The 12,323-nt window shown below is 40.3% G+C and overlaps 1 protein-coding gene across 1 annotated transcript in view; it reads left to right on the forward strand.

Annotated features, from left to right (window-relative positions):
* RBMS3 (RNA binding motif single stranded interacting protein 3) overlaps positions 1–12,323 on the forward strand; it is a 348,682-nt gene that overhangs the window by 288,660 nt on the left and 47,699 nt on the right. The gene's annotated exons all lie outside the window — the stretch shown is intronic.

Below are 12,323 nucleotides of genomic sequence, written 5' to 3' on the forward strand. Positions count from 1 at the left end.
TGCATACTTTGAATTGCCAGGATCAACACATGTTACCCCTCCTTTATACGCTTATCCATCAAAAAAGTCCTTTGTAGTTGTATATATTTTAAAGGATCCTCAATGCCTCAGTAATGCATTTCAAGTACTGGAAAAGGGTAAAGCACAGCTGTCTCACAGAGTCTCTGCCAAACCTGAATCTGCTTTATGATTTGACCAGTCAACTCTTCTTTTCTTTTTTTTTTCCGTGAGTAAATTGTCATCTTTCATCAATTTATAACTACTACTTAAAGCTTCTTTACACTTCTACCAACATGCGTTAGAAGCAGTGGAGGTGATTTTTTGTTTACCTCACAGAAAACTGGTGATGCACTTTGCCTAAATATTAGCGATATACCAGAAGGAAACAACATACTGAATCCCATGATGTACAGACTGCTTTAGTTTCATTTCCTACCTTTGATCAGTTGCTCAGGTATGGATCCACTTAACAGTGTCATTAATCAAAATTCAAACGTGTACTCCACATAAGCATCAATACATTGATTGATACGAGGAGGATAAAATTAAAATGAAGGTGTATAGTTCAGGATGGTTTGCTATTCACATTTGTGTTCAAATACTTTGACTCCATAATAGAGTAACCTCTCGTGGCAGTTAGCTATATGACAACATGGATATAATTACACTACATACCTGTTTAGTAGCACAGGACCCTCACCCTAATTTGAAGCCCCCTTCCACATCCCTCAACTCTTTGGAGACAAGTTCTTCAGTTTTTTCTCACCAGGCAATGACCACAGTGTGGGACAGAGTGTCTCCTAGAAGCCCAGTTCCCACCACTGCAGTGCTCCGCCTCTGTCCAGACTCTGGTGGAAGGTTCCAACTCAATGGAGTAAAACTGCTGCTGTGTTCCTTGTAGGGACATGAGCTGTATGGAACAAACTCACCATTAAAATCAGTTCTGTATTCTAATACTTGGATTTAATTGCAGTTATGATGAGTTATCAGACTTGTGGAAGCCAAAAGATCTCCAATCCTTGGAGAAAGACTCCCTTTCTAAAAGGAGAAGCTAAGCACTTTACCAATCCTAGTTTTTGTGTATATGCATATTTGAGATTTATTTGCCAATGTTTAGCAAAGCATTTTTCTGCCATACTAGAAGCAGTGAGTATTTTGGTCTGGTAATTGGATGTATTTACCCCTTGGTAAAGGGGCTGCGAAGAGAAAAATAACTTTTATTGTGAGTGGTACTCTCAGTATACCAAGTAAAATTTGTGTTCATTGCCAGCTAGAGAGCTGTGTCAACGAAAGGATGTGTGCTTGTAGGAGGAAAAGCAGAGGGACAGTGAATAAGGGGCGTAACGCTTCAGTTCCAGTGTCATTGCCATTGCAGGTTACCTCCACGTGTTGTCTGTAGCAATTCCAGTCTCTTCACTGAAAGATTTTTCCCATGTGTTTCCTAAGATTATGTTCTTAAATAAATGGACATGAGGCATTTAGTACTGAAGAAGTATAAAAGCAAAAAGGCAGAACTACCATTCCCCAGGTTTCATTCAGAGATGAATTCTTTATTAGAAATGTCTGAAAAGTTGTCAGAGAATTACTACACAGAGGACTCAAGAGGCATCAGAATTAATGGCCTGTTTTGAAAGAAAATAAAGAGTCTGTGTCCATTGTAAGTTTGCTGTAGTTTCATGCCCAACTATAGACTCTATTCTAGGCACCTCCATAGCTTAAAAGAAGCAAAAAGAAGGTTATGATAAAGTTGGCAGAATTTAAGATGTGAGTTTTGGTAACCTTGTGAGCTGATGAAACTGGGGACTTGCTAATTTGGTTAGCTTTTAGTTTCTTCTTGTAACTTAGTTTGCTGTTTTATTATCTAAATTGCCACCACTTTACCTCGTAATATTTTATGAGATGATTGATTGTGGTGCGTGATGTCCCACTGGAAACCAGGGCAGATAAATATTGTATTCCCCTGCCCCAGGAAGTAGAACATTTTGTTAAGCCTCTGTTATTCTTTGTGAGTAGAGGTGAACTCTTACAGAAATCACAGTCTGAATTGCTCAAATGCTGGTGGTTAATTCTTTGTTTTGATTGTAAGTATCCACTAAATCATGTTACTGGATGATTAGCTTTTCATTTCCGACAAAAGTCCTACTTGATATTTATGTATAATTTAACACCACGTAGTGTCCTTCATGACAAAAAAATAGGCAGGACCGTGCTCTAGAGGAGACAAAGGAGGTTTTTCATTCAACGTGCTGCGCACAGACAGGACAGTTTCCACCCAGGCTGGCCAGCTTAATGACAGGCAGGAAGAGCGACAGGCGTGCGCTGCTACCACCATGTGCCTGCCTGCCTCTGCTCAGCTCTGCCCATCTTGGCTCCTTTGCCACCGCCTGCCCGCTCATTGAAATACCGTGCTCTTTCTGCAGTCGTATCCCCTGCAGTAGGTTGGCCTGCCAGAGATGTCGCTCCTTTAGTTCCCTTTATATAGCGATTTCAGCCACGTTTTCCTGATGCGTGCATTCTGTATCCCTTTACTTGGTGGATTAAGAACACCCACTATAGTAGAAGACTTCATCTCCAATTCCTTCCTTAGCTTTTTAACTACAACCAAATAAATCTCTGACCCTAACAGATAGCAATAACATATATGTTAACTGGAAAATATTTGCATATATTGCTTTCCGTTCCTCAACCTTGTTTGTTTTCTTACTTTTGTGGTCTTCTTAAAAGCAGTTAACAACCAAAATGACATTCTGTAGAAAAAACAGTCAGAAATTTTTTTTTCCTAATGGGAGAAAGTCAGATGGGCAGTCGGGGACTCTGCAGGTATATTATAATTTACTCATGATTTGCCCTGTAACTTTTAACCTTGATATCGTAGGTTGATGCCAATGAGCAACTGCAAATACAATTTTAAAAGGGTTTTTTATTTTTTGTTATCAGTGATTTTTGCTAGCCTTATGCTAAGAGCTATGGAAAATTAATATCAAATAGGTTAAGGTAGCATTGCTGTTTCAGAATAAATAGTATTAAAATATTCTTCTGCTGGCACAGTAGGATCACATGGGAAAACCTCCCACATCTTTGTGCTTGCACAACCTTCAGGGTTTTGGAAAACAGGATTCCTGAATCATGTGAACATGGTGAAAAATTTACCTTGAGGCTCATGTGTGACTCAGACACTTTTGAAAAACGTACCCTTTGTAAATGGAGCCTTCGCTACTTTTTGACCATATTGACCGCACTGTCTCCGAGTTAGAATGCCTCAAATTTGCCAGTTTTGTTGCTTTGCCACGTGTCCTGGTCCCTATCACCAGCTGTAATGGGAGACAAGCTCCAGAAGAGTTATGGCAGTGTGGGGCTGGACTCATATTGGCATAACATTTAATGCACCGATGGCAGTCTGGGCTCCGTTTAGTTAACTATGGCTTTCAAGTACAGTGCTCACTCATCCCTACTTGAAACAAGTCTTGTACTTCATTACTGCCTCAGGATAAGGGTAGATGGATAGCAATGACAGAATCAAAACATAAATGGGATAAGAGTTATTCTGGGGATTTATAACATTTGCCGTATTAGTGTGTTTTTCCTGTCGTCCCCGAAGGCTGTCTGACAGTTCAGCGAAAACTTTGAAAAACATGTTGTTTAAAGTCAATTCACATACAGATAAACTTCATTTTTATTAACGATGACATTTGTGTAAAACTTTTTTGATTCAAATCTTTACTACAAATAATACATGTACTCTTCCTCTCTAAAGGCAGATGTTTTTAGTGAACCGACAGAAATGCTCTAGCCTAATACTCTTCTGTGCACACTGGTTTTACACTTACCCTCTTTTATTTGAAAGTAAAACTGTGTGACCATAAGTAATCAGTACGCATGCACAGATAGATGTTCTTGTCAGTCTGGAACAGTTCCTGCATAATAGCTGCGGAAGGAATATGCCAGTGGCAGCATGAAGGGTGCAAGCAGAGCAGCATATGGAAAAACCTGCTACTGATAATGATGAAGTGCATTTGGGAGAACTTCTCTTCTGGACGTTTCTCAAGCCCTTACAGCCCTTTTAGAAAGGTCAATGTCTTAACAAACGCCCTTCTTATTTTTTTTCTGTCTTCCTTCCTCTGGCCCATGGCTGAATGTAATCTGTCTGTCTTTAAAAGCAACAAAAAAAAATGTTTCTTATTTCACAAGTAGTGTAAAACCCCTATTTCGGTGAGAAGCGAGGCTGAGTAAGGACTCCAGATTCTTGCCTTTTGATTGTTGTGCATGAATGTAGCATTAAAAGTACAAACTGTCCAACTGAAATATATCAGTTTTCATTTTCTCACTAGCAACTCTGTTGTTTTGGATAATACCCAAAATACCACAGCAGTTTCAGTGTTTTGATTCCTACGCTCTCGAACAAAGAAGTTCCTTGTGCTGTGTTCAGCGTCCCTCTCCCAAGACGGCTTTCTCTACCTCCCGGTTGTTGCTCTACCTTTTTAGCAGATGGAGGTGGGAGTCCATCTTGCATTTGCCTGTTTGAGTGTAAGGGAACAAAGTATGTCCTCTACAGACAGTTGAGTCCTTGCCCCCAAGATGAAATGTGAGAGTTCGGCTGGCTGGTATGAAAAGTAAACAGGAAATAATCCTTAGAAATTGGAATCTCCAGCTAGTCTTTTAACTTTTAGCTGTGTATTTTCAAGAGATCCTTTGAACATGAACTTACTTGAACTTCTAAGGCTAAAGAGTTTAGAGGTTGAAATAACTAACCAAATACCAATGCCAAAGTTCTGCTGAACAATTTTAATTCCAGTGTTTCCCGAGGCAGAAAATCAAGGACTGCCAATTCTATAACTCTGATAATCAAGACAGTAATTGGCAATGTTCCTTTGGGACAGGCAGGCTTGCATGAGGTCATTTCTGCCTGCCTTTCACCCAGCACCCACCGTATATAGATATTGTCTCAGTGCTGCTAAATGAGCAATTTCAGACTCAGCTGAGCACGCACTTACCGCCCCTCTTTCATGCCAGGTCCTGTTGTACAGGTGCAGGAGAGTACCCAGGTCAGGAAAGCAGTGCCCAAGCTCAACCAACTCACGCCTCTGAAAGGATAGAGGTGTAAACGATTCACCCAAATTACATCTGGTACTCAAGTGTAGGGGTTGGTGTGTTTGATTATACAGCTCTTCTGGAATCATATCAAAAGTATTGCTGCAGTCATTTGTCCTGATGTAGAAATTAACACGAATTAATATGAATGGCAGAAAAGGGTATATCCAAGTTAGATTTCCAACCACTTTTGACACTCTGCTAGAGCCCCCTAGTGAAACTGGACACTTTTTGTGATGGCAGCAAGACGCACCACATATGGATTCACTTAGAAAACATGGACGGGAGAACCACAAGCATTTCCAGTAGAGAAGCCCTTGCATTTGAGGAACGTGTGCTTTGCTGGTTTATCCTAAAAAGGCTTAAGAGTTCTAGTAAAATTTTCTCTTCTTTCAAATATTCTACAGGTAGTGTGAATACTAAATGGATAAACCTTCAGTCTAAGTTTTTTTAAAGGTATTTACCTTAATGAAAAAAACATATATATATATATTTCAAACAAATCTATAATAAACGTAAATGGAAAAGATATTTGGAAAAGAAGGCGGCTGACACTAAATTTGAAAGGTACCCCAGAGATTTTGAAGCCAGGAAATTCTGGTTGAGGTTATGGAATATTGATTTCTTTTTAACAGAAAAGATGCAACCTTAACCATCAGCCTTCATTGTCAAGAAAAATCTTAACATAACAGCTGTTAAAAGCAGTAAGTTTTATCAAAGGGAGCTATTTTTTTAAAAGATAGTTATTAATCAATAGACATTAGAGTACCTTCTGTGGAAGAATGTAGTGCATTTTAAAAAAATCAATGTCTAATTTTGTACAAAGCCTGCAGTCTGTTTTAACTTTTCCAACTTCACGTACATCAACTAAGACTGAAAATCACTAATACTTTATTTCATGTAATATATGTAACGTCTCTGGTTGCATGTAGATTTGCATTTATGTCAAGTTTTAAATTTACACCAAGTCAAAAACCTGAACACAAACTGTAAGGTTCATATATCATGTTTGCCATTTTGAGCAAAAATGCCTCATTTGTTTAGCACTGGTCAAGGTAGTTATTGTCCGGGTGGTAGATTAATAAGTAGGCAGAATGTGATAGGATCAGGAGAGAGCAATGGACTGCGTAAGCACATGGTATTAATTACAGGCCAAGAGATAGATTAATGAGTGAGCAGAAAGTAATGGGCTCAGCAGAGTGGTGAATTAGGTAAGCATGTGATACAAGTTTGTCAGATGATTTCTCAGTTTAGCTTACCACCAAATTTTTTGCCATGTGTATTGCATTATGGTTACACATGCATATGTGTGCTGTGAACTAGAGAGGCATGTGATACATGTATCTTACAGCCCTCCCAAATTTATTCTCCATCATGGACCATCTTTTGGTTTTTGCCTGGTAATGTCCATTGTCTTGCAGCTGACACTAATATTATCCAACCTCTGGAGTGAGAGGTCTGCTACGCTGGCTTAAGCAAATCAGACAATATGTGTGTAGTAAGCAGGACACAAGCCCGCTTGCAACACAGATGGCTGTATAGTGCAGTTGCCGAATGTGCAAGTTGTATGAGGGTGGAAAGGAAAGACAACAATTTACATCTGCCACAGGCAGCAAAAAGCTTTGAATAAGCTCTCCGCTCTGGGAGCACAGAGGTTTCACACTATTGGTGACAAGGCTGGGAATGATCTACTATGGGTGCCTGCTGCACACAGTGGTGGGTCCCTTTCCCATGATGGAGATGCGGTTCTCGTTTGAATAGTGCAGTTAAGGATAGAGGATGTTGCTGCAGGACAGTTCTCCAGCAGAAAGGGACCTGGATCTCCTTTCAGCTTCCCAAACCCCATCCCTGCACTGCAGAAAATCAGTGTTTCCATTACAGCTGAGGCACTGGGCAGCTCTGGAGAAGGAAACAGCCAGAAGAGCATTATTGAGGAACAGCTGTGCTATACAACTTGAGTAACGCCGGGGCAGCACTGCAACTATGATGACTCCAAAATAAGAATTATAAGGACTGGCACAACCTGTCAAAGTTGTAAATGTGAGTTACTGCTAGTGAAAGGTCAAGTCAAGTTTTAGGCTGTTGACCAGATGTCCTTTTATATACAACTGAGTAAGGAGGGGCTTATGTAAGAATCAAGGCATAAACTGCAAAGTTAATTATTCTATTACTATTTTTTAAAATATGGTATTCATATGGGGTCTTGTCCCAGAGCATTCAACTGTTCTTAGAAGCAAATTCCAAATGGAAATCATGCATACTTGTTCAGCTATAAATGTAAGGTATAGCTGTATTCATCCTTGCTGGAGCTCCTTTTTGACCTGAGCCTGCCTTTCCTCATGCTGGTTTCAAAGGATGCTTAGGCTTAGAGCTTAGTAGGCTTAGAGCACGTAGTGACGATTACTTTTTCTTCTGCCACTGATCTGTTGTGTGACTTTGGAGAAAACATCTTTCTTCTCAGCCTCACTTTCTCATTTGTCTTTTTTTTAATCCCATCTATTTAGATTATAAAACTGTCATACCTCTAAATAGTGTTTACTACATGTTTGTGAAAAGTCTGGTGGAACCGGGGCCTACCTCGACTGATGCCTCTAAGTGCAGCCTCACAATGATACTCTTAACGTTTAGGGTTTTCCTGTTAAATATTAAAATAAGCCTGTCCTAGCTACAAAGGGAAATATTGGATCTGGTTTTTATCAGTATAAATCAAGAGTTAACTTTGCTTAAGAAAATTGAATTGCATAGGTGTGAAGCAGTGAGAATGAGAAGAGAATCATGCCTGCAGCAATAAGTTGATGAAGGAGACTCTGGTACCTTCCTAATCCTTTGAACAAAAGCACTTCCATAAATTACCATTATGTTATGCAAGTGTATTCAAGGACCAATTTACATAAGTAGGGGAAACTAGCTAATCTATATAATACTTATGATTATATCATGATTTATCTAGTGCTGGAGTTGCGTAAAAATTATAATAATGTACTCTAAGGATATCCAGGAATCATGCTATATAATCCCTTCCAAAACCTGATTAAATAGTTTGATTTTTTTGCCTCTTGATAATCCTACTGGGAGGCTTGTTTCAGAACACCTTTGTGCTGAGGCTTAGCACTGCATTTTTAATTTCCAACCTAAAGGTACTCAGATTCATTTTATATCCATCTGTTCTTGGTCAAACATTCTCCCCTACCTTCAGTAACTCTTGTCTAATTTTGGATGTTCAAGGCATTAATTTATAGACAAAAATCTTACCTGCATCTTCATTTTCTAGCATAACTATGTCAAGATCACTGTGAATTTGCAGTAACTTAGGGGGTTTGTAGCTCTGGGTGCAACAATGGCCCTTCTTTGGATCTGTTCCACTTTGAATTCACTTTTCTGGGACAGACGATGCTCACAATATCCTAGTCTTTTGTACAATAACATTAATACTTCCTTCTCTTCGCTGGGAGTATTTTGCTGCATTGTAAAACAACATCTTTTTTCCCTTGTGCACATTACCTTAGTAATGCAGTCATCCTGCAATTCACTGATATGCCTAGGTTTTCTCTATGTTTCCAGCAAATGCTCCTACATCATAAAGAAAACCACATATTAACCTGATTGTCTTCATGAATTTACATCTTGCTCTGTTTAATCCAGTTCATCCTGTACGGTAGTTCAATCTGCTACTTTATTGAATGTGCCTCACAACTTTGTAATTCCCCAAATCTTATTATTCAAGAGCATTATTAAAAATACTGGATGAAAACAATCCCTATGGAGATTTTAGTGACCCTCCCACTGAAGCAGTATATCTTATCTTTTAGCTCAACCTGTTGTCATTTCCTCTTTAGTTAATTCTTTATCATCCCCAAAGTTTAGTAATTTCTGGTGTAGCGCTGCCTGAAATACTTTATTGACCTTCAGAGAGCTTAGATCTACTGCATGTCCTTTGTCTAGAAAATAGGCCATTTTATTTTAAAAAGTGAGGTTAGGTAGCTCTATCTTTGGTTTATGTATGTTCTGTCTTCATTAATATCCTTTAGTCCTGGCCACTGGACCTGTGCTTACTCCTGCCAGCTCTTCCATTGCTCTGCAGTAGAGATGATCCAGTCCTCGTTCCTCATTTCACTTGCACCCACACCTTGAGTTCAGTGACTTCTCCGGGTTTTTCATCACCTTTGATTGTATGCATTCCTCTGCCCAAACTCATTCTCAGAGGAGCTGCCTCTGCTGTCTGATGGCTCATGTGGGAAATAGAGGGAGTGCCCTTACCCGTTGGGGCTACTTCTGAAGTACCTTTAATGTGTATCCCATCCTCACTGCATGGGGAGCCCAGCTCTGGGTTCTGTCCTTGTTTTGCATTTATCCACATGAAAAACATTTTTTTAGGTGTTTGAATATCATTTGCAAACTCTCAGATAGACTTGTAGTGAATCTTGCTTCTGGCCTCTAGATGTAGCTTTTTTTGTCTTTCTCCCTCCCTTCTGTGTTCATTCATGATGTACTTATTGAGGTGTCTGAGTAACTGGCTGACTAATTAACACCTCCTTAACTATAACTGGTGAAGCATCTTAATAACATAACTGTTTTTAAATTATTTTTGCAGGGACAGTGCTAACAGTGGTTTTATATCAATGTATAAATGTACACTTTGATTTGACATCCTGGAAGTTAGAAACATCCAAGATATCAGAAGTAATAGCTTATTATTGAATGTAGTCAGGTCTAACAGTATTTGCCATTCATTTTTTACTCCATTAGATAAAATGCTTTCTTTTCAGTTCAAATGTCTTTATAAAGAATGTAATATTGACCTAAGCTTTGCAGTACAGAGGCAAACCTAGATCAAATCATGTGTATCTTTCCTAAACTGATTTCAGCCCCACTGAAATGAAGTGGAGTGATTGCTTAATCACAGTTTTCAGGTTGTAACCTTTGTGGCCTTGTTTTCCTCTCAAATTCGTGTAAATTAGGAATAAATCCATTCTAAGTCCGTGCATTCAATAGTGTGTGCCAAAAAGCTTCTTGTTACGAATCAGTGGTATCTGCAACATTGTTGAGAGCATGGTTTCAACTTTCTTACATGATTGCAAAAACAAATAGTGAAATATAATAGTATAAACACTGAACATTCTTTGACTGTTTCATAGTGGATTGATGAAGAATGAGTTGTGTAACACAGTGACAGATCAACAGAGTCCGAAGAATTTTGAAGGAGTGCCGAGTTGTTATTTGGTGAAACTACTGAATGGTTATTTTTTGGACTACCTGCCAAAGAGCAATGCACTTCCAGCAGGGTAGGTTTTCTTATCAAATGGCCTATTGTTAAAAGGAAAGTGCAAATTAGGGGTTGACATTTCACTACTTCTAACCGTGGTTTAAATGCCATTTGTTACTTCTTATTACTGACTACAACCTTGAGCATACCTAGTTAAAGGATGTCTGCTGAATAGCCTTCCCACTCCATTCCTTTTAAATAAGTTACCCAGGAGGTTTTATAACGTCACTGCAGGCCTCATTGCCCAGGAGAGCCCCCGTCTCTAACATCCATCCCAAATCTCAAGCATAGCCCTTCACCACTGTGCTTCTCAGAGCAAGCAACTGAGTGGAAGTTACCTTCTCTCTACGTGCCACAAACCACACACACATCCCAAAAGCAGGAAGACAACTGGGTTCCTCATTATCAGATGTCTACTTCTGCCTCCTAAAAAGCTGTATAATTCACAGAGAAAAAAACATGTGCAGAGTCCTCATCCAGGGCTCGGTTCAGGATAACCAGGGAGATTTCTTCAGCTCCAAGCTGAGGATCACAGGGTTGACACCCTGCTACTGATCTCTGTAGTGGGACAAGAGGGTTGCATATGATTCACACAGCAAACAGCCTGCTTTCCAACAGCCTTTGTACTTTTCTGGTATGGCAATCTGTAAATCATTAGGCACCCCTCTTTGCCCAATCCACACAGGATGCGAGCCTGTGTCAGATCCCAGCTTGATAGCCTTCCTCTTTAACGCGATCAGTAAAAAAATCCTGCTTGCAGCTTTGGAATTTACTAGTCTATCGCCTGCCTCTAGCCAAAAGAGTGGGCGTCACATTCACAGATGTCCCACATCTGACAGGGCTGAGCCTAGAGGCATATTTTCCATTGGCAGGTAGGGGGAGAGACCTGCTGCTGTAACACTGGTCCATCCACATGGCCACAACTGCTCCTGGCTAACCCCGACTCCCAGTGGGCCAGGAGCACCAGCAGTGTTTCGGGAAAAGCATGGCTGTACGCACTCCACCACTGACATTTCTTCCTGCTGGCAGGCCATGTCATTTCTGTGGAAAAGAGAGGATTGCTCTAGGTGTACTTATTTTAAATAGGGATGATGTGTTTGATGCAATGAGCATTTCCTGGTGCTTGTCACAGGTCTTACTTCAGGGAGAGGAGGGGGTGGACATTTGTCAGGAGCAGTTTGAGTGTTTCTGGTAGACGGGCAGATGCAGCGCCCTTTCTCCCTGACTCGTGTCTGTGAAAGTAGCAAAGCTATATTAGCTCCCTTGCTAACTCACGCTCCAAGTTCAGCAAGCAAAGCCACTCATCATGACAAGCTAAAGCTGTGACAGGCCATATCTTCCCCCAGGAACAGCACAGGAATAACAAGAGTTTGAAGGGAAAGACTGGTGCAATTCTCCTGGTTTCATGCTGCCTTCTACAGACAGTAACACCCAGTTCACATCTTCAACCTCCACTTGATACCCAATTTTATAACATTTCAGCCTAAATCTTCACAGGTGTTCAACACCTTGGGCACATTGGTTTTAACGGGAGGTGATTATAGAGCCAATTTTAGGCAGTTGCTTAGGGCAGGGTGGTGGGGGGGAGGGAAAATGGTCTTTGACTGTTGCTGCTGCCAAGAGAGAGTTTGAGCTTGGTGCTCAGATTTGTACTCAGAACAGCAAACCTACCTTCATCCATGCCAGTGTTCTTGGTAAAGGCAGGTGTGACTTTTCTGGAGTAGCTCACAGGACCTCCATAGTAGTTTTGCCCTTTCCTTTGTTTTGCCTCCACTTTCCAAGGTAGCAAAGCCAGACCATTTATCCTTGAGTGACAAAGTTTAGTTTTGGCTATAACACTGAGAAACCTTTTGCTGGGACTGCAAAGGTGATGTGCACATCTTTGAGATTCTGAGCTTCGTACTTCAGTGGATAGTAGCCACAGATGTTTCCACGGGGATGATATAAATAGAACAATGTATGTAACTGCCAT

Source organism: Egretta garzetta, unplaced genomic scaffold (assembly GCF_000687185.1).
Source record: "Egretta garzetta isolate BGI_Z169 unplaced genomic scaffold, ASM68718v1 scaffold313, whole genome shotgun sequence".
Taxonomy (NCBI): domain Eukaryota; kingdom Metazoa; phylum Chordata; class Aves; order Pelecaniformes; family Ardeidae; genus Egretta; species Egretta garzetta.